Source organism: Prosopis cineraria, unplaced genomic scaffold (genome assembly GCF_029017545.1).
Source record: "Prosopis cineraria cultivar Desert tree isolate PC_DT_omini unplaced genomic scaffold, ASM2901754v1 PC11, whole genome shotgun sequence".
Taxonomy (NCBI): Eukaryota; Viridiplantae; Streptophyta; class Magnoliopsida; order Fabales; family Fabaceae; genus Prosopis; species Prosopis cineraria.
In genome coordinates, this window is record NW_026555342.1 from 44729566 (window position 1) to 44750520 (window position 20955).

The 20955-nt window shown below is 30.4% G+C and overlaps 2 long non-coding RNA genes and 2 pseudogenes across 3 annotated transcripts; 2 read left to right on the forward strand and 2 right to left on the reverse strand.

Annotated features, from left to right (window-relative positions):
• Positions 1 to 10555: 10555 nt before the first annotated feature.
• Positions 10556 to 11914, reverse strand: LOC129287028 (uncharacterized; annotated as a pseudogene).
• Positions 10679 to 12044, forward strand: LOC129287029 (uncharacterized). Of its 2 annotated transcripts, none has more exons than XR_008587579.1 (2): positions 10679 to 10817; positions 11647 to 12044. It is a non-coding gene; the product is annotated as an uncharacterized LOC129287029 (long non-coding RNA). The 2 variants fall into 2 exon arrangements; XR_008587578.1 differs by having other exon boundaries at positions 10694 to 10909.
• A 5748-nt stretch (positions 12045 to 17792) lies between these two features.
• On the reverse strand, positions 17793 to 19113 carry LOC129287052 (uncharacterized; annotated as a pseudogene).
• Positions 18167 to 19296, forward strand: LOC129287053 (uncharacterized). Its single transcript, XR_008587583.1, has 2 exons — positions 18167 to 18303; positions 18921 to 19296. It is a non-coding gene; the product is annotated as an uncharacterized LOC129287053 (long non-coding RNA).
• Positions 19297 to 20955: the final 1659 nt, after the last annotated feature.

Sequence of the window (20955 nt, forward strand, 5' to 3'; positions counted from 1 at the left end):
CAACTCTATTGCTGAAAAAACTCCTCACAATTTTGTTAGTGGTTCTTCTACTATTTGAACAATCAGAGTCTTGTATTAGCACAACAAAGTGATCAAAATAGTTTAGTAGTGTCAAGTTCCTTTTAGGCTCTAGTTAATACCCATCTTATGGTTACTAGAAGTAAGGTTAGTGTTCATAAACCTAAACAACTCTATGTTGGTGTTACCACTGTTGAAATTCATGAGTTTTTAGAACCAAAGACTATTTGAGAAGCCTTTCAATCACCTAATCAAAGGTATGCTATGAAAGAAGAATATAATGCTCTTGTGAGAAATAAAACATGGCTCTTGGTTCCATACACAGGAAATGACAACCTACTTGATTGTAAGTGGGTTCTTAAACTCAAAGAAAAATCATATGGTACCCCTAAATATAAAGCTAGACTTATAGCAAAAGGTTTTTAACAAAACCTAGGAGTTGACTTTGATGAAACTTTTAGTCCAATCTTAAAAACTTCTACTTTGAGATTTATTTTTACTATAACAGTTACTTTTAAGTGGCAAATTTGTCAAATGGATATTAATAATGCCTTTCTCAATGACTATTTACAAGAGAGGGTCCTTATGAAATAGCTAGGAGGGTTTATTAATCCTAAATTCCCTTATCATGTCTGTTTATCAACTAAAGCACTCTATGGCTTGAAACAAGCACCTTGAGCCTAGTATAAAAGGTTAAGATCTACTCTAATTCATTGGGGTTTCACTCATTCTAAGTGTGATATATCTTTATTCTTCTTTAAGGAGAAACAAATGGTCATGTTTATGTTGATATATGTTGATGATATTATCATTACTGGAAATTCCTCAAAGTTACTTGAGATGTTTATTAATTAATTGAACAATTTGTTTACCTTGAAAGATTTAGGACAAACAGAAAATTTTCTTATTGTTGAGGCTATCAAAGATAACACTAGTTTATATCTAAAGCAGGAGAAATATATTTTGAATTTTCTATAAAGATTTAGCATGGCTATCTCATCTTCATTTCCTACTCCTATTTTAGTACACAAAGCCTACTCCAAGTATAAAGGCATACTAATCAAAGATTCAAAGCTACATAGATAGGTTCTAGGTGAGCTGTAATATTTGATTAACACCAAACTGAATATAGCTTTTGTCGAGAACAAATTAACTCAATTTCTAGGTTGTCCTATAAATGTTCATTGGTAAGCCTTAAAATGAGTCCTTAGGTAACTGAGAAGAACATTAGACATAGTACTGCATATTAAACCAAAATGTCATTTTACCTTGTAAGGCTTCTCTAATGCAGATTGGGCTATTTGTCCAAATGACAGGCAATTTATTTGGGGTTATTGTGTGTATTTTGGCGACAATCTTGTTTCATGGTTAGCAAAGAAAAAAAATGTGGCCTCTTGTTCAAGTATCGAGTTTGAATATCATGCTTTGGCTAATTTAGCTATTGAACTTGCTTGTATTCAATCTCGCATCAAAAGAAATCGATCTTTATCTGACAAAACCTCTAATAGCATGGTGTGATAATCTCAATGCAGCAGCTCTTGCCTTTAATGCTATGTTCTATGCTCGGTCAAAGCATATAGAACCTGATGTTCATTATTTAAGAGATTGAGTCCTTTCCCGCCAACTATCGGTTAGATATGTTCCATCTTTAGATCAGGTTGCCAATTTATTCACTAAAGCACTAAGACATTCTAAGTTTTGGGCTTTCAGAGACAAACTCAAATTAATCAGCAAGCCCAATCCTAGTTTGAGGGGAATAGTCATAAGCCTAATAATAAGACTAAGCAACAAATAGCCCAATCGGTTAAAGGAGTCTAGAGTACTAAACCTAATCTTATATTTTTTTATGTATTTCAAGTATTCTTTATTCTTTTATACAAATGGCAACTCATAGTTCATTCTAGTATTATGTGCCTTACCTTCATAAGGAAGTGAATATACTCTGGGCCTGTGTGCCATTTTCTAAATGTCATCCTCTTTTATTTATTTCTTAACTTAATATACTGTAATATTGGAAAGCATGGCCATAAGTCCATAATATATACATTTACTAATGTATTATTGGCAACTGTTCCCTCTATAATGGTAATCTTTTAAAAAAAATGTTTTTGTGATTTATTTTTTATTTACAACTCTAATAATAACCATAATTTTTTTAAAAAAAATGTGTTTACTAATGTATAACACGTTTCTATATGTAGGCCTACATTTAGCAACGTGTTATGCATTTAAATTCATATACATAGAACTAAAACAAGACACAAATATTGAAAGTGAAAGTAAAACTATAAACTAAAGCACATAATATTACTATAGTTTTTAAGTAAAAGACTTGAAAATTGTGTCATTAAATTAGTATTTTGTACTAGTGATTTCAAACTCTCAACCTTATTTAAAAAAAAAATAGAACCTTCTTAGTTCAATCCAAACATATATTGTGAATGCAATTGGTGGTTTTTACACTTGATTTTTCTCTAATAAAAAGTTTTTTCTTTTGTTATAAAGACTTAAAAAAAACAAATTCTAAAAGTCACGCGGTAGCTTATTGGGCCATATGCTATATCATGTTAGCGTATTTAATTTGCATATTTTTGTTTTAATAATTGCAAATTATAATGAGAATAACTAATTTTAGTCCTTCTTTAATTTTAATTTAATCTTTTGGTTCTATATTGTCATAACCTTGAAAAAATTTATCTTCTTATCAATACTTTCATATCCCTCTCCTTGAATTATTCATAGATCAAGTATATGCTTGTTAAGGATGACATTGATTTGGTATTTAAAGAAAGAGAATTATGCGCTCAATTCTCTTAACTATATGTATTTTTATTTAAAAAAATTAATCATTTAATCTCTATAATTTCAATTTAGTTAATTAAACTTAGGACCTAAATTTTAACTTATAGCCTAAGTTACATTAGAATTGTTACATTAATTACAAACTAAGACTTGTTACTTATACCAAAATAGGTTACACTATTTTAGAATAACTAACTATATATTTATATATTTATGATTAATTCTCTAATTACTTGATGTAATACTATCATACATCTAATAACTTAGTCTTTATAGTTTTGACTCAATCAAAGCTTAGTCCCTATAGTTAATAGTTGAGTTAAAATTATAGGAATTAGATGATTTTTTTTAGGGTTAAGGGTCATTTTTGTCTCTAAACTGTAAATGAAATATCACAAATGCTCCCTAAACTCAACTATAAGTTATTTATGTCCTTCAACCTTAAAAATTTTTTGTTTTATCACCCTAATTCATTTCTATCCATTTTTCTATCAATGAGGCCCACTTTTCAATTTTTAATATTTTTATTATAAAATATTACTTGTAGACCCCATATTACTTTTTTTAATATTTTATCCTCTTCTCTCTCTCTCTCAGATCTACAACTCTCTATTTCACATTCTCTTCTTCTTGTCTCATACTCTTTGTCTCTCCCTCCCTCCTCTCTCCTCCTCCACTGTCACAACCATCATCATCAATCTCTAAGAATAGCCATGATTATCACTTTCATCTCAACCTCAAATCTGTGATCTCATGACTTGATTATATCATCTTTGACCAACTAGACTTGTATGCCATGATCATTTAAGTCTATATGGATGTTGAAGACCACAACACTTACCAACAAAGGTTGCAAGAAGCGCAGTAAAGCCAATGAAAGGGGTTGCATATATGATGATGATGATAAGTAGAGAATAGTTTAAGAGTACTATGATTGTAAGCCCTTTGAGAATGGGAGGCACCAAAATGGCACCCACATTCCTTCTCTGATATATTATCATTAACCATAAACAATTTCCAATCTACACACTTCTCGTTCGCTGCTATTGGCTCCTCTATCTCCCTTCTATTCAACCAATACATGTACTTCAGCAGCTTCTCTCCTTCTTTAATAAACCTATCCTCTATAAATTAAGTTTAGGGGCATTTGTGACCTTTCATGTACAACTCAGGGAGAGAATTTGTAACATTCTAAGTTTTCAGTTTGGGAATTATTAGAGTTTCTAAGGGTATTTTAGTCAAGTTAGATAAATGATTGTTTGATGGTGTTTAAGGGAGATTAATATAATTTTTAGATCCTTAGACAGTCTTAGAAGAAGACTAGGTCAAAGTTTAAATAGGCCACAGCATGGAGGGAAGTTTAAATTATGGTGAGACTCTCTGTGCCATGCGCCGTAACGCATGTACCAAATCAACATTTATGAGACTCATGAAAATAGACTAAGATTAGAAAAGAGAATGAGAGAACTTGAAAGGATCGATGGAGAGGAACTTGTGGCTATTAGGGCTCAATATTAGGAGAGATTTTAAGGTATTTAGAGCTTGAATTATCATTGGGTAAGTTTCATACTCCCTCTCCTTCCTTTTTTATGTGAATTTTTTTTTAGAGTAATAGGGGCTATGATTTCAGTTTCTTTAAATAATGGACAAACCTATCAACTTATTTAAAGTCTTGAGGAGTTAAATTAAGCCTCTAACCTTATGTTATGGGTTTAGTTTGGATTTAAAATTTTTGTTAAGGGTTTGGATGAATCCTAGGTATATATTTGAGAGTTTTGGATAATGTGGATAGTGGATTGATAATTTTGGTATGTTTGAATGCTTAATAAGATTGCTGGAGTGTTTTAGAAGGGTTGATGTTATTAAATAAAGAATTTATGAGTTATGGGTACTTAGAACTTAGTGAATTTGAGGTTTTATTGGAGTAATAATTGATAATTGTCATTTAACTGTGTAGATTAAAGATTGTTCGAGTGTCATTATACAAATAATAATGTGTGAAGCTAATGTTAAATCACGATGACCCTTTTGTAACAAAGGGATAAGGTAACAAAATAATTTACACTATCTAATTATATTAGTTAATTGTTTGTAAGTAGATTTGTTAATTCTTACTTGAGATTTGATAATCTGACATATTGTAAAATGTGATTTTGTGCATGTAAAATGATTTGCAAATGATAAGAATGGTAAAATTTTTATATGGATTGGTTGAGAAATTTAATATGTATATGTGTTATACATGAAATATGTAAGCACGATCATGTTAAAGGGTGAGAGTTCACCTATAGAAAGGAGTAGTGAAAGTTCATATGGCATATATCTTCTTAGTTCCTAGTGAGGTACGATAGAGAATGTCTCCTTAGTATTCATGTGGGATACGACATTAAAGAGTGACGCTCCTTAGCATCAGAGATGTGGTTTAGAGTAATGACACCTTGATTTGTGTGCGATAGGAGACTATAGTCTAGAAGTGAGATATGACACTTTTAGCCGGTGATCCTATCACTGAGGATGAGCTCGGACCATTGTGAATGTGTACTTGGTGTAAGAGCTTATGGTTTCAGTTGGAGTGATATGGAGGCTTGGATGGTAGAGTGATCATAGTAGTGGTAAATGACTTGTGCTCATAGAAAGGATATGTTGTATATGATAGAAGAATATTTTTGAAGTATAATGACTTTACTCACTTTTTGTTGTGCATGTTAATTAATAATAGTAAATTATTTTATTACTAAGATGTTTATCTCACCTCGTGGTTATATTTTACATGTGAGGGCTTTGGTAGGGGTAAGGGAAAGGAAGGGGGAACGGAAGAGTGAAGAGCTTCTTTGTATAGCTTTTCTCCTTGTCATTTTGGTTTGTAATGAATATGTCATAATATTATGCTAACTTAAGAGGATTTCATGATTTTGTAATCATTTGTATGAGAATATGTGAAACGTGTGCATATCTTGGCCTAAGCTATAATGATTGTGGTCAAATGTGTGTGAGAGGCCAAGATAATAATATAAGTGATGTGATTGAGATGTTTGTGTGATGAAAAGAGTAAAATGATTATTAGGTTGAGTATTATCCATACCATTATATTGTTGAGAATTGGGGGTTTAGTTGTCATTTTTTATGTGAAAAGTTATTTAAGTGATATGATTGACTTGATATGTTCTGTATGGTTCATTTAAAATGGTTAAAGTGATCCCAAAGCAAATGGCATTTGGCGTTGTGTTTTGGACACCATTGAATGTGTTTAGAGGTGAAATAGATCATTTTAGGTTTGAGTATCTATCTTTTTAATGAATGATTACTTGGGTATGAGACTAATGCCATTAGTTAGAAGACTCAAAGAGCTTCGTGTGGATACTTGAATCACTCAAATTGAACGTCAGATGGTAAAACGGCGTGTGCTAGAATTTCAGAGTGTTGTCATGACAATAGGTACACATCGTGGCATGTAGCAATTGCATCGTGGCACTATACTCAATAAGGGACTCATTCCTCTGTGCCATTCCCCATGGAAGATGTGGCCTGTGCCATGACTGATGAGTTAGTTTCTAGAGAAATTTCAATCTTCTTTTACTTGTTTTCAAGTGCTGATTGTTACCCATGCTTCCCTTATCATATTTGATTGATTTTAATCTATAGTTTGAGCTCAAACAATATTTTTAAAAAGAGTTTTTCTTAGAATCCTAATATTTTAAACTAATTATTTTTAAATCCTTGGGTTGTGATAATTTTTTTTTAAGATTTTACTAAATTTGAGTTATCACAATAGTGTGCTAGAGTGTTGTCGTGATAATGTTAAGGCGAACATTACAAAAATGAAACTTAACCCCCCCTTTTTATATATTTATTATTTCAAAACTTGTTAGATGGTAGTCTATGAAGCACCAATACGGGTACAACTATTGGATACGATACAGTATGATACGCAGATACAATAATTTTCAAAAATTTTAGAATTCGAGTACGACTATATAAATAATAAAGTATTAAATATTTAGAGACCTACATATTTTCAATTTCATAATTTATCTAAATTATCTAAATAATTTATCTAAATTATCTAAATTTCAATCTCTACAATCCACTTTGAAAATAGAAAGCACAGTAGACTAATAGTGCATATCAAATTTATAAAGTCTTGACTGGCTAAAAGAGGAAGAGAGACAGAGCGACTAAATGATGTGAGTTGGTTGGCTGGGTGACACGAGTTGACAAAGCCACAGAGAAGGACGACTGAACAAGCAACAGTGACAAAGCCACAGGCCAAAGTCGAAAGGAAGGATGACGGTAGATGCAAGGTCATTGGGTCAGAATGTTAGAGATAGAGTGATAAGAGCGATGCAACTCAATGTGGGAGAAAGAGTGTGGGATTTGGGAATGAGACAGATTCAATAAAGTAGGGCATTAGATTAAAAAAAAACACACCAAAATTATGCTGTGTTCCTCGTCCAGCTCACATCCGCTTGTGTACCCGTACCTGCCCATAGTCGAATGTATGGACAGAAAAAAAAAGGGAAGCGTCGCATCTAGGTTCAGGATGCATATCCGTGTCAGATATGTGCCCAACATGGACACTGCACCATTTTTTGGCATATTTGTGCTTCCTTGATGGTAGTGGATAGTTTATTAAAAAAAAATAATCATTTAATTTTCATAATTTTAATCTAATTATAAGTCAGTCTCTTAACTTTATTTATTATAATTCAGCTCTTAAAGTTTTGACTTTATTGTAAATCAATCCTTAAATTTTGACTCTTACTATTTAGTCTCTAAAGTTTCAACTTCTTAAATAGTAGTCCCTATATTTTAAAAAATAAAATTATAAAGATTAAAAATATTTTAAACTTTTAATATTTATAATATTTATAAAGATTAAAAGGGTTTAATAATTTAAAATATTGTAATAAATTTTAAAATATTTTGAATCTTTATAATTTTATTTTTTAAAATATAGGGAATATAATATTTTAAAGGTTAAAAATTTAGGGACTAAAGTGCAAAAGACAAAGTTTAAGGACTGATTTATAATTGAGTTAAAATTTCAAGAATTAAATTATAACGAATCAAAATTTAAAATTGAGTTATAATTAAATTAAAACTACAAAGATTAAATCCTTAATTTTCTTTAAAAAAAAGGAGAAGAAAGATAGTAGTGGATGGTAATCTTGTGGTGAAAGCAACATACCGTATAAATATCAAGTAAATGAGCATTAAGCATAAAAGCAAACCTATGCCTTCAACAAGAAATAATCATAAATTAATCGAATATCCGATGAGTAGTATTAAAAATGATTTTATATGCTGTGAGGTCAAATTAAAAATTAAAAAATATTATGAGAATCAGACTGAAATCTTAATCTAGAGTAGTTTTTCTTTTTCATCATTGTGTTCTTGAAGTGCAAGCAAACGATTGGAATCCTTAACTAATTAATGCCTTTTATTAGAAACAGATCAGGTCCTTATGAATAATTATCAACCCAAATTGATATTCTGTTATTCTGTAAAATCCAAAAATAAGGGTTAGGCACTAAATATAACATTTCTTTGATATTTTTAATATTATTGTTTTAGGAAAAATGAAAATTCATTTGAAATATTCCAAATGACAATGAGGTTTCACGAGATGCTATAATTCTTCTCAAGTCCTGATGGACCTTTTTGACATTAACATTTTTTAGTGAAATAACTAAAATACCCCTAATTTAAGATAAAAAAGAAGTAAATATTAGTTATTACTTTAGTTAAATAATAACTATTTTTTTTAGTTATGACTATAATAATGGAACAAGAAATTACAACTTTTCCATGCAAATTACAATTTCAATTAATAAATAATTTGCATAGGAAAAATTATAAACGTTTGTTCTATTTTAATCATTATAAGAAATAAAATAATCATTACTTAAACTAAAATAATGATGAGTATTTACAACATTTATTTTTCAATTAATAAACATTTGTACAAGAGAAATTATAATTGTTTGTTCCATTTTAATCATTATTGAAAAAATAGTAATTGTTTAAATTAAAATAGTCACTAATATTTACTTTTTATTTTAAATTGAGGGTATTTTAGTTATGTCACAAAAATATTAATGTCAATAAGATCTTGAGAAGTAATCATTGTTTAAATCAAGGTAATTATTAATATTTACTTTTTATTTTTAATTGAGAGTATTTTAATCATTTCATCAAAAATATTAACATTAGAAAGGTTTCTAGAGACTTGAGAAGAATTTTAATATTTCACATAATCTCATTACTATTTTCATATTTTAAAAGAATTTTTCTACCATTTTTCCATTTTTTCATAGAAGAATATCAAAAGTATTTTTTCCATTTTCTGTTATAAGGCATAATTCTTTCAAAAATGGACAATTGTTGTTATAGATCACTTGATGACCGATGAGGTACTCTTTTCTTTATAATAATGTATTTCTAACCACATCGCTAAAATTAAAAAGAAATAATTAAAGCATTAATTTTATTTAAAAATATAATAGACTTTTAATTTTTAAAATTTTAAATTTATGTTATTATATTTTCTCTTATAATTAATGACTTTAAGTAAAAATAATATTGTAAAAATATAATTAATATGCTCACCTTATATTAAGAACCATCAATTTTATTTAGACAGTGTCTTGTAATAAGAGTTGGGGGAGCATTAATTTAACTTTTTTTGCATTATCCTTAATTAAATTTATTTATTAATTATAAGAGAAAATATAATGTGAATTTAAATATTTTTTATCTAAATATGAGCAAAATAAAAATTATTATATTTTAAATAAAATTAATAACTTAATATGACGTGTGGTAAGATCATTGTAATTGCTCCGTAGCCTGAAGAGGGAGAATCTTGTAAATCCAACAGTATTGCCATGGCTCGCGTCACATTCTCCAATCCTATTGAATCTTTCACTCATCTATCTTCTCCTGATCTTGTTAATCCTACTTTCCGCAGTCTGATATCATGCTATTTATTAAGAAATACTTCCTCTATACACAAAAATATATAAAATATTTTTAATCAAATCTCATTTTTTAATAAAATAATTATTTACTTTTAAATTAATTTTATTTTTTAATTTATTTTTATTAAATATCTTACAATAAATATAAATTTATTGATTAATAAAGACACTCTAAAAAAATAATAATTATATTTTAAAAAATTAAAAATATTTTATATTTTAAATAATTAATTTTTTAAAAATAATTTATTTTTAAACGAAAAGAATATTTGATTGAAAGAGAAAGGAATCTCCTCCCTTTATTTAATTCAAAAAGTGGAGAAGAGAGGTCTCCCATTTTAAATTATGAGATGAGGAGAAGAGAGCATGATTTTAATGTATAATGATTAATATGTCTCCTTTTTAATTATTATTTTTAATTTTTTTAAATAAATTTAATAATGACAGATTTTTAATAATATATTTAATAATAATAATTATTCTACATATTTATGATTACATGTTAAAAATATTTATAATTATATTTTATTAAAAATAATTTTAATAATATAAAAGTAAAATTATTTATATATAATTATCTTTCTTTCTTTTTCCTTTTAAATTAAAATCAAATAAAATAATATTAAAACCTCCTTTCCTTTCATCCATTAAAATTACTCACCTCCCCCCCCCCCCCCTCCCCTTTCAAACTAAATAGATCCTGAAAACAAAACGAAATAAAACAAAACAAATTGGTTCCACAAATTGCCGACGAACTAAACCGTACTAGACATTCCCTTCTGAATTTGACCTCTGGAATTCTGAGAACTTCGTCCCTGAAACTTTGTCGGATGCAGAGGCTTTGAATTGTAGTCAAGCCAATGGAGGACAAGAACGATGACGATCGAAGAAACAAACATGGGAATCGGCCCAAAAAACCAGAGCAACAATTAAGAGCGAAATAGAGAGCTCGAAGACCCAGCGACCAGAACTCAGTTCCTCTTATCACTGCATTTTCTATACTGCTCACTGGTACTGGTAAGTCCAGATCTGGTGTGCATATGAGGTAATTTGCATGAACGAAGTGTCTGGTTGATTGAACGAAGCACGAGAAAGCAAGGAGGAAGCAGGTTAGTAGACATATGTACTTGATGGAGATTGTGATTGATCTTGTGTCTCCATAGATCAATTCACCCTGGAACACGGTGTTCTTACTGTTGGCTATCCAGGCTCCGATTAGAGAACAGATGGTCAAGGAAATTGTGGCTAAGAAAGTTGCAACCGAGATATTTGATGAAATTACTGACAGAGCATTGCGAACATCCCTATTTTGCATCTGATCATCATCATATAAAAGAATGAGAGATATGACCTAGTAGCTAGCCCATGGCTTTAATGATTGTGAAGACTGAAAGCTTAATAAAACAGAAAATTAATCTTAAACCTATGAGATGATAAGGCTAAGCTGAGATTATCACTTATGAATAGGTATACATGCATCTATCCCACTCCGCTGTTGCTGAGTAGCTCATTTGTTGTGCATCAAAGATGATTGGCTATCCCCGAATAAAGACGGACTCTCATTTTTATTGTTATAACATGTTTAGTTTCATGTTAGAAACTTCTAAAACCATGTTCTGTTTCATGGTATTGGCGGTTTCTCATGTTAAACCCAATATACACTTGATCTTTTGTCAGAATTCAAAATCAAGATGCAATAGATGAATGAGCCGTGTGGTAGAGAAGTCGAAGTCAACAAAATTGTTCCATATAATACAATGTGTCAAACTGTATTTAAACATGGCATTATGGTTATCTATATTGTGTTGTGTCTGATACTGGAAATCTGGGCGTATTTATTATGCAGAAAACTTGGGGGAAGCAATAAAAGTGGAGGAGGAAGAAGGAGGACTTGCCTGCATGATTCTATGAACCCATTCTCTTTTATCATTGTTCTCAAAGCCCATGCTTGTGGTGTGAGGACGATAAAGGTACCTGTAAAGGAGAAATAAGTGGTAACCAAACATGATGAGCAATCCGCAAGGGACCAAAACTAGATCAAGGTTCTCCTTCTTGAAATGAAATTCCATGTTATTGTCCCTTTCCAGGAGTTCCAATGAAATAAAGATATATATATAAGACAGAGGCTGATTAATTAATTGGGAATTTACTCATGTTAATTATGTATATTTCTTTTGTAAACTTGGTGGTTCCAAAGTGGAATATACCTTCATCTTTGGTCCGTATAATATTTAATTTGATGAAGGCATCTTTGACCTTTCGTAATTGGGCAACCTAGTGCAAACTTCTTGCACTAACCAACTCTGATGTATGTGTGTGAACTCATGGAATTATTGATTGGACAGCTAAAGGAAGAAATTAAGAGTTAAGCAAGTGATTTTGGTTGGAAAGTTGACTTTTCAAAAAAGAGACAGCTTGAATAAAAGGTTTTTTTAAAATAATTTGGTTATTATCCTAGCATTATCCTTGAGCTTTTGAGCATTTTCAAAAGTCTCAAACCTTATAAGAGGAACCAGTTCACTGTCTGCTCTGACTTTTTTGAAACTCTGACATTTATTCAAAGTAACTTCACCCCAAACCAAGCCACAGGAATTAGATGATTACTTTTAACCAAGTGTTTAGAGAAATCAATAACTACATTGATTTGCTAGCTCATCACGCACCAAACGATATTTCCTGTGATATCAATGTGGAATAAGCGGCACTCTACTTTTTTTTTTTTTTAAAATTGATCAAAACATGTGCCATTATATTTAAAATACCACATGGTTTGCCATTCTAACTAGTTATATCATTTCAAAGAAAAAAATTTCTCAGCTTTGGCTAACAATCAGTAACTGATAATGCTATTATAAGTTATGTCCATTTGAACTTGTTAACCAATAAAAAAAAAATCTTTCATCTTGCAATATTTGTAAAGTAGGTACTACCTGAAATTTTGATGTTAACAAGTCTCAAGAAGACATCTGGTTTATCTTTGGTAAGGAGCTGCTAGTGGTAGAGCTAAGACCCGGCTTAGGGGTGGAATGTAATTTAAAAATAAAATTTAATTATTAAGAATTTAATTTGATATCTTATAGTTGTGAATTTCATGTTCTAAAAAATTAAATATGAAATAAAATAAATAAATAATTTTAAAAAATTGTTGTGAAATTTTTTTATTTGATATATGAAAAATAAAATAAATAAAGGCATATTCAATATAAAGTTAGTGAGTTTACAATTTATGTTTAAAATTTCTTAGGTTATAACTTATAACACAATCTATATATACAGTATAAAAAACCTATTTAAATCAAATATACTTAGATATAAATCAAGGTTAGGTGATCTCAAATAATTATAAGTGTAAGCTATGCAATCAAAAATGGGAGATGTAAAGGCTTAAATCTTACACAATTTAATTGTAAAATGAAATATTTTCATTTTTAATATAAAATAAAGAGTATTTTATAAAGTGAATAGAAAGGATGTGATTATTGAAAGTTAAGTGGCTGTATTGTCAAACATAGTTAAGTTGCACAATTCCAAATTTCTTCCTTAATGGCATGACTTTTAACATTGTAAACTCTTTCAAGTTTTTCTCTCCTTCATCACATAGGTTGAATTACCCCCAATTGAGAGCAGTGCTATTAAAATTGGATCAAACTAGTTGGTTCAACTAGTAATCGATCTCAAATCTGGTCCAGTTACTACAAAAAATTCAAAAATTTAAGAACCAATTGAATCAGGCTAAAATTGGTAAAACATTGAACCAGACATATTATTCTTTAATTTTAATTCTTATTTCTAAATTACTCTCTCTATCCCTTATATATATGGTGTTTTCTAAAAGTTTTTTTTGTCCCTTAGTATAAGGGGTGACAATGATATTTTTGAGTAATTAAACAATTTTACTCTTATCTTGAAAAATAGAATAGATCATTAATTGTATATTTTTCTTACTACTATCATGATATTATTAGGGTAAAACTGAAAAATCATTGTATTTTTATATAAGTTCAACTAAATAGCAAACATTTATTGGTTTGCGAAATTCGGTAAGAAATGCCTTGTATATAGAGATAGAGCGAGTATACTTTATATATATATATATACCTAATAAGTATTATAAAATAAAAAAAATGCAAGAAACATGTATAAATTATGTATATATGAATATATTCTAAAGTTATAAATTATAAATTATGAAATAACTATATACATTTTTGATAAAATGATGAAATATTGACGGATATTATTTCTCTTTATTGTATATTATTTTTTTTAAAATTTAAAATTTATTTTGTTACTATATATGATTTTTTTTTATTTAAACATATAATATTTAAAATATATTAATTTATTTATAATCGATTGAACTATATTTAAATAATGGTTTGACTGTTGAACCATAAACCAATATTTCAATTGATTTAATGTCTCATGTAGCTTTAATAACATTGATTGAGGGGGGTGCATCTACCTCCTAGGTTCAATGTAGCCTTGCCAGTGAAAGCTCTAGTCATCTACGATCAACAGGATGGGGTATCTGAAGTAAGAAAAAGATCTTTGACTACAAAATTTGCTTATGATCTATTTCCCTTTGGAATTCAATCTTACAAACAATTAGTTGGAAAAAAGAAGTAATTTTTCTTATTTCTACAACTCTTGCCCTCGCTCTTCCATTTATGGATCCTCGCTTGCAGTGCCGATTACCATCTTCCCCCGTAAAGATCTACGCATTAGTTGTCATCGGTGACTCCATTTTCAAATTCCAACAATTGAAAAACAAAGCCGTGTAATCAATTTAGATATCTTCTTTCTTCAATTCTTCCATCACTTTACTTTTTCTATTCCCACGTGTTTGTGTTTCTCTTTCCCCGATCCCTTAATTCCAGGTGCCTTCATCAGGAATTTTAATTTCTTTATGACTTTTTTATGTATTTTTACCTTTTTATATTAAAATTGTGTTTGAATTAAAAAAACCATTAGTAAATGCAAACTTTGAAAAAAAAATTAAAGAGGAATAAATGGATGTTAGTTATCTTGCCACCTAGGCATTTGTGACAAAAAAAAAAAGAACATTTGTTAGCCCGTTATTACATAGGTCAACTAACAGTTGAAAATAAATCAATTAGGCATTAACAGGTTAACATGATGCTATATGTTAAAAAAAGTGTTAGTTGCTCAATATTATTACATTTTAAGTTATTACTTGCTTCTTTAAGAATACTTAAGGACAAAATGTCCTTAGAGACTTGAAAACTTTTCCATGTAGATATGCGACATGCCATTGTTTTTTGGGCCCAATTTATGGGTTTGACATCGTTTTCGTTAGATTACTCCATTTTTTAATATTTGAGAGACATTACACTTGTAGCTATGGATCCTAACAACGTATTGAAAGTTGGATTTCTCATTGAACTAATTATACTATATTAATTTAAGGGTCAATAGTTAAAATTACATACAAACCATAGTTAAACAAGTAATAAATAAAAGATTTCATTTATTTATAATATTTTAAAAGCCAAATTGAATATCAAATCTAAAAGGCTTGAGGGTCACATTTTTATGATTTAATCATTTATACTAATAGTTAAACTAGTGATGTAATAATTAAATGAAAAATAATATGAAATGTATATTATCTATATATAAATAAAAAATAAATACATAATATATCTAGTTGTTAATAAAGTAACGCAACATGATCATAAATAAAAAATATTATAAAGTATAATTTCAAAGCGTGTTAGATATAGGTGATGCGAAATCATATTTTATATATGCGCATGGTTAAAAAATAAAGTTAGTTTTAAGTATAGTCAAATTTTTAATTTTTTTGTTATTTTGAAAACTTTTAGCCTTTTTTTAATTATATTTAGACTCATTTGATTTTCTAAAAAGCCATTATAGCTTTTGGTTCAGCTATGAAAATGATTTTTTGGTTTAAACCAAACTATTAACAACTCTATTCGGCAATTCAACTAGCTTGAATGTCCAATTTGATTAGATTATTTAAACATTACATTAAGCTAGTTAAGACATTAATCAGTTTATCAATTCAATCAATCAAATTAACTTGAATTTCAATAATATAATACTAACGACTTTAAGTCCTTATGAATGATATTTTAATAACAAAAATGACCATCGATCCTAAAGAGTTAAAAAAAATATAAAAAAATGATCTCAAAGGAGATAAGAAAAATTGTGAATTACTAAATCATTAGAAAGGACAGCATACCCGTAAGTTTCACTGATAATATTCTATGTGGATGAATTGAATTAGTTACTCGAAGCCGATTCTTGCTTGAGTCATAGCAAACGCACCAGACAAGGGAAGGGATAGAAAAGTTTTTATGTTGTTCTGAAAATGTATAGAATGAGAGAGTAAGAAGGTTTTCCAATGACCTTTATCTAATAAAAGGGATTTTTTTTTCTTTTCCCCAACAATGATAGATTCATCAATCACTATGCTAGTGTGGCAGATTTCATAACTCGGGAGAGGCAATGGGATTCGAATAAATGGCATAATATCTTGCCTAGCTGGGTGACACAGGAAATATTGAAACATTCTGTTCCTATTGGTGATGTGGAAGATTCCTTCAGGTGGGTGAATGCTTCTAATGGTATCTTCTCTATCAAAGCTCCTTATGAGTTTCTAGGAAACTGGGTTCAAAATGACACTAATACTTTCTAGGGACAACTTTGGAAATGGAGGATTCTAGAAAAGCAAAAAAATTTCCTCAGGCAAAATTAGTCATTTTAACTAACTCTTATAGAGCTAAGAGAAGTTTGTCTCAACATGATGCCTGCCCTTATGATTATAACAAAATTGAGAACATTAGACACCTTTTGAGAGATTGCAAAATTTCTCGAGAGGTTTGGTTGCAATGCATTAATCCTAACTTTGTACAAAAGTTTTTTTGGTTTATTTTTGCAGGAATGGTTAAAGTGGAATGCAAAATCTGAAGTTGTCAGGGGTGAATTCAAAACGTGGCCTTAGAAAAAAGTCTTTAGTTTTATATGCTGGAGACTTTGAAAAGCAAGGTGCAACTACATGTTTCAAGGGACGCTTTCATGGACAATAGAGATCATTTAGACATGCAAACATGGGCTCATGAAGGAGAAGAGGCACAAGCACAAAGATGAAAAATATACTGTCCGGAATCGTGCGAACAAGATTCATGGACGCCATGCCCTTAGGCTGCCTTTAACTAGACGTTGATGGTTCAGTCAACATACAAGGTAGATCGGCATGTGTAGGAGTGATAAGAAACTCACAAGGGCAATGGATAGTCATTTTCCAGCAATGCATGGGCCAAGGATCTTCTACTGAAGCTGAATTAGAAAGCATTAGATCAGGTTTGAAAGTATGCCAAGATCTTAATCTTGAGAAAGTCCAAATGCATATTAATGAATTGGAAGGGATACATATGATTTTAAGAGAATATCATCTAAATCATCCCTTTATGCCGATTGTGTACCCCAAGGGAGTACCTCTGTTTTTTAAAAGAAGTAGAAATCATCTTCTCAAAGAGAGAATCGATCAAGTGTGCTAATTTATTGGCCAAGAATGCACACAGGGAGAATCAAGGTTTTTGGACATTAAATGATGTCCTTAAGGTGTGTCAGGGAATTGTTAATCAGGAAAAGAGCTTATGCTCTAGTGGTTAGTTTTGTGTAGTTTCCCTCTTTTCAAGCTTCAACTTGCCTTCTGTGTTAAAAAAAAAAAAAGGAAAATTGCATTCAAGTGCCCAGAGACACATTTGAAAACCCAGCTAATATTAATACTCAAATAAATTCTTGAGTTTAAATTTGGGCATGACACCAAGAGTGGTAACTAACCCAAATAATTCAAAGTCATTGTCTCAAATTATAAACACAAAGTCAACTTTCTTTGTAGATCGACGAGCACTGACAGTCTGACACACTCTTTTGCCACGCTATCTTTGACGTCACGGAGCCGTTAATGTGGTATTTTCTTCCGAAAAATCAGATCTATATTCTAAATCCAAATGCATTACTATTACTCACTGATTGAATCTTTCATTCATCTCTCTTCACTCCTCTCTACCCTTAAAATTACAAGTACTACTTTCCCCAATCAAATACCATCTTATTCTTCAACGAGAAATCAAATGGATTTTACAAATTTGCTAATGAACTGTACCATACTAGACATTCCCAACTGAATAGTCGGATGCAGAGTTCTTGAGTTATAGTCAAGCCAGTGGATAACAACTCAACAAGCACCAAGATGACCGATGAAACAAACATGGGAATCGGCCCGAGAAACCATAGCAACAAATTGGGAGCGAAATAGAGAGCTTAGAGATCCAGTGGCCAGAACTAAGCTCCCCTTATGACTGCTTGTTCTACAATGGCCCTCATTAATACTTTTTCTTCATTGCTCACTGGTACTGGCAGGTCAGGATCTGGGGTGCATATGAGGTAATTTGCAAAAACAAAGTGTCTAGTTGATTGAACGAAGCACAAGAATGCGAGGAAGCAGGTTAGTAAGCATATGTACTTGATGGAGATGGTGATCCATTTTGTGTCTCCATAGAATAATTCACTCTGGAACACGTTATTTTTACTCTTGGCTATCTATGCTCTGATTAGAGAATAGATGGTTAAAGAAACTGTGGCTAAGAAAGTTGCAGATGATATGTTTGATGAAAGTACTGAGAGAGCATTCTTAACATCCCTGTTTTGCATTTGATCATCACCATGTACAAGAATGGGAGATATGACCTAGTAGCTAGTGCATGACCTAAATTATGGTTAGGACTGAATGGATAAAATAAAAAGTAATAACAGAAAATTAAACTTAAAGCTGTGAGATGTTTTATTAGGTTAAGCTTAGCTTAGCCTTCCCATGAATAGGAATACATGCATCAGTCTGATTTCTTTGTTGTGTAGCATATTTGTTGCATGTGAATGAAGAGGTACTCTCCTTTTTTCTTAGAATTCGAAATAAAGATACAACAGACAAGCTGTACATGTACATGAGGCATCCATACATGAGGAACAAAACTATCCTATGCAAGACAAAATTTTTATATTTAAACATGATATTACTCATCCATATTGTGTTATGTACTTATGTCTGATACTATATATATCTAGGACTGGGATACATTATAATGCAGAAAACTAAAGGGAAGCAATGAGAATGAAGGAAGAAGGAGGACTTGCCTGCATGATTCTTTGAACCCATATTTTTCTGTTATCGTTCTCAAAGCCCATGCTTGTAGTGATAGGACGATGAAGATACCTGTGAAGGAGAAAGAGGTCGTAACCAAACATGATGAGCAATCCACAAGGGACCAGAACCAGATCAAGGTACTCCTTCTGGGAAGGGAACTCCATGATTATTTTTCCTTTCAAGGAGATCCAATGAAAGATAGATAGAGGATGCTTATATTGCTTCATTTTATAAACTTGGTCCCTTAAAACAGGCATCTAACTTCATCTTTGGTACATAATATTTAATTTGATAGAAGCATCTTTGACCTTCGTGATTGGAAAAATCATGTACAACTTGCTGTACTTGCAACTCATATATTTTGAACTCATGGAATTAGGATTGTACAACTAAAACTGTTGTATAAGGAAGAAATAAAGAGCTAAACAACTGATTTTGGTGGGAAACATGACTTTTGAGAGAGGAGACAGCTAACCCGAGCCATGAGATATACTCATGCCGATGGAATTGTAAGGCTGTAGGTTCAAACTGTCAAATTTCTTTCCTATTTCTATAGATTCTCCATTCTTACGATAAGTAACCAATTAAAATTAGGGAGTGATATGGACTTTTTCACTTACCCTTAATTTGAACGGGGAGAAAAATAGAGAGAGAAAATATGAGGAAAAGCTCCTAAAAATAGTAAAAAAGAAAATTACTATTTTAAGAAAATTTCTCTTTTTCTTATTTTATTTTTACCTTTTTTCTTATGCAAATCAAAATTTAAATAAGTAATTGGAGTTTCAATCTTAGTTATTGTATATATAATAATTTAATTGAGAAAGATCCACTCTTTGCCCTCAATACCTCAAGGGAATCATGGGCAGAGTTTACTCTTTGTCCTCATTAAAAAAATCTTATAATAATGAGAGATATAGACATATGGTGGAACCTACTGCATGTGAATCTACTATCACACATTTATCTCACTTTACAAGCTCTTGATGGATATTTACCATTCACTTTAGATGAAGTCATCTTAATAAATTTAAATTAGCCTTGGAGGATATTTACCACTCACTTTACCCTGCTTTAGATATGTTTTGTTTTAAATTTATCTCAATCCCTTAGGAATTACTTATATTTTTAGAAAAAAATAATTATAATAATTTATTAATTCTGTATTTTAAAAATATCAAAACTTTTACTTTAAATATTTTTAATTTATCTATTTTCACAGAAAAAAGTATGCGTTCAATTATAATTTGAAAACATCATTATTTGAAAAAAAAGTATGTGTTCAACTTAGAATTTTATTATGATGTACCTAATGATTGACAACTTAAAATTGTACGGCAAATGGATATAGAGCCGGTAATTTGGGCCAAGCCCGATGGGCTAACTCGAATTGGTCCAAAAAATTTTAGGACCGGGCTTAAAAAAAAGATGTGCCCGAATAGGCCCGAAAAATTCGGGCCAAGCCCGATCGGATTCGGGCTTGGCCCAATACCCCAAATAAAAAAATTATATTTTTAAAAAATATATATAATATAATAAATATTAATTAATTCTTTAAGTTTTAGATCATTTTATACTAAAATACCATATATTTGAGTCCGAGACATCATTTAAGTATTAAAAAAATATATTTTATATTTTTTATAAAATAAAATAATTAATTTCAAAGTAAAAAAATAATTAAAAATAATTTTAAAAATTAAATTCGGGTATTTGGGCCGCCCGAAGCTCGAAGGAATTCGGGCCGGGCTTGGCTATTCGGGTTTTTCGATGAGTAGGGCTTGTTCGGGTTTGGACTTTTTCGAGTCGGGCTTATTCGAAAAGCTCGACCCACCTGAATTCCCAACTCTAGCTTGATCCCCATCCGCGACAAGCGGATCAATTGATTGGTCCTAATTATCCGGTTGAGTAGTGATACCTCTAATAGGTGGAGTCTACAACAAGGACTTCAAACCCTGA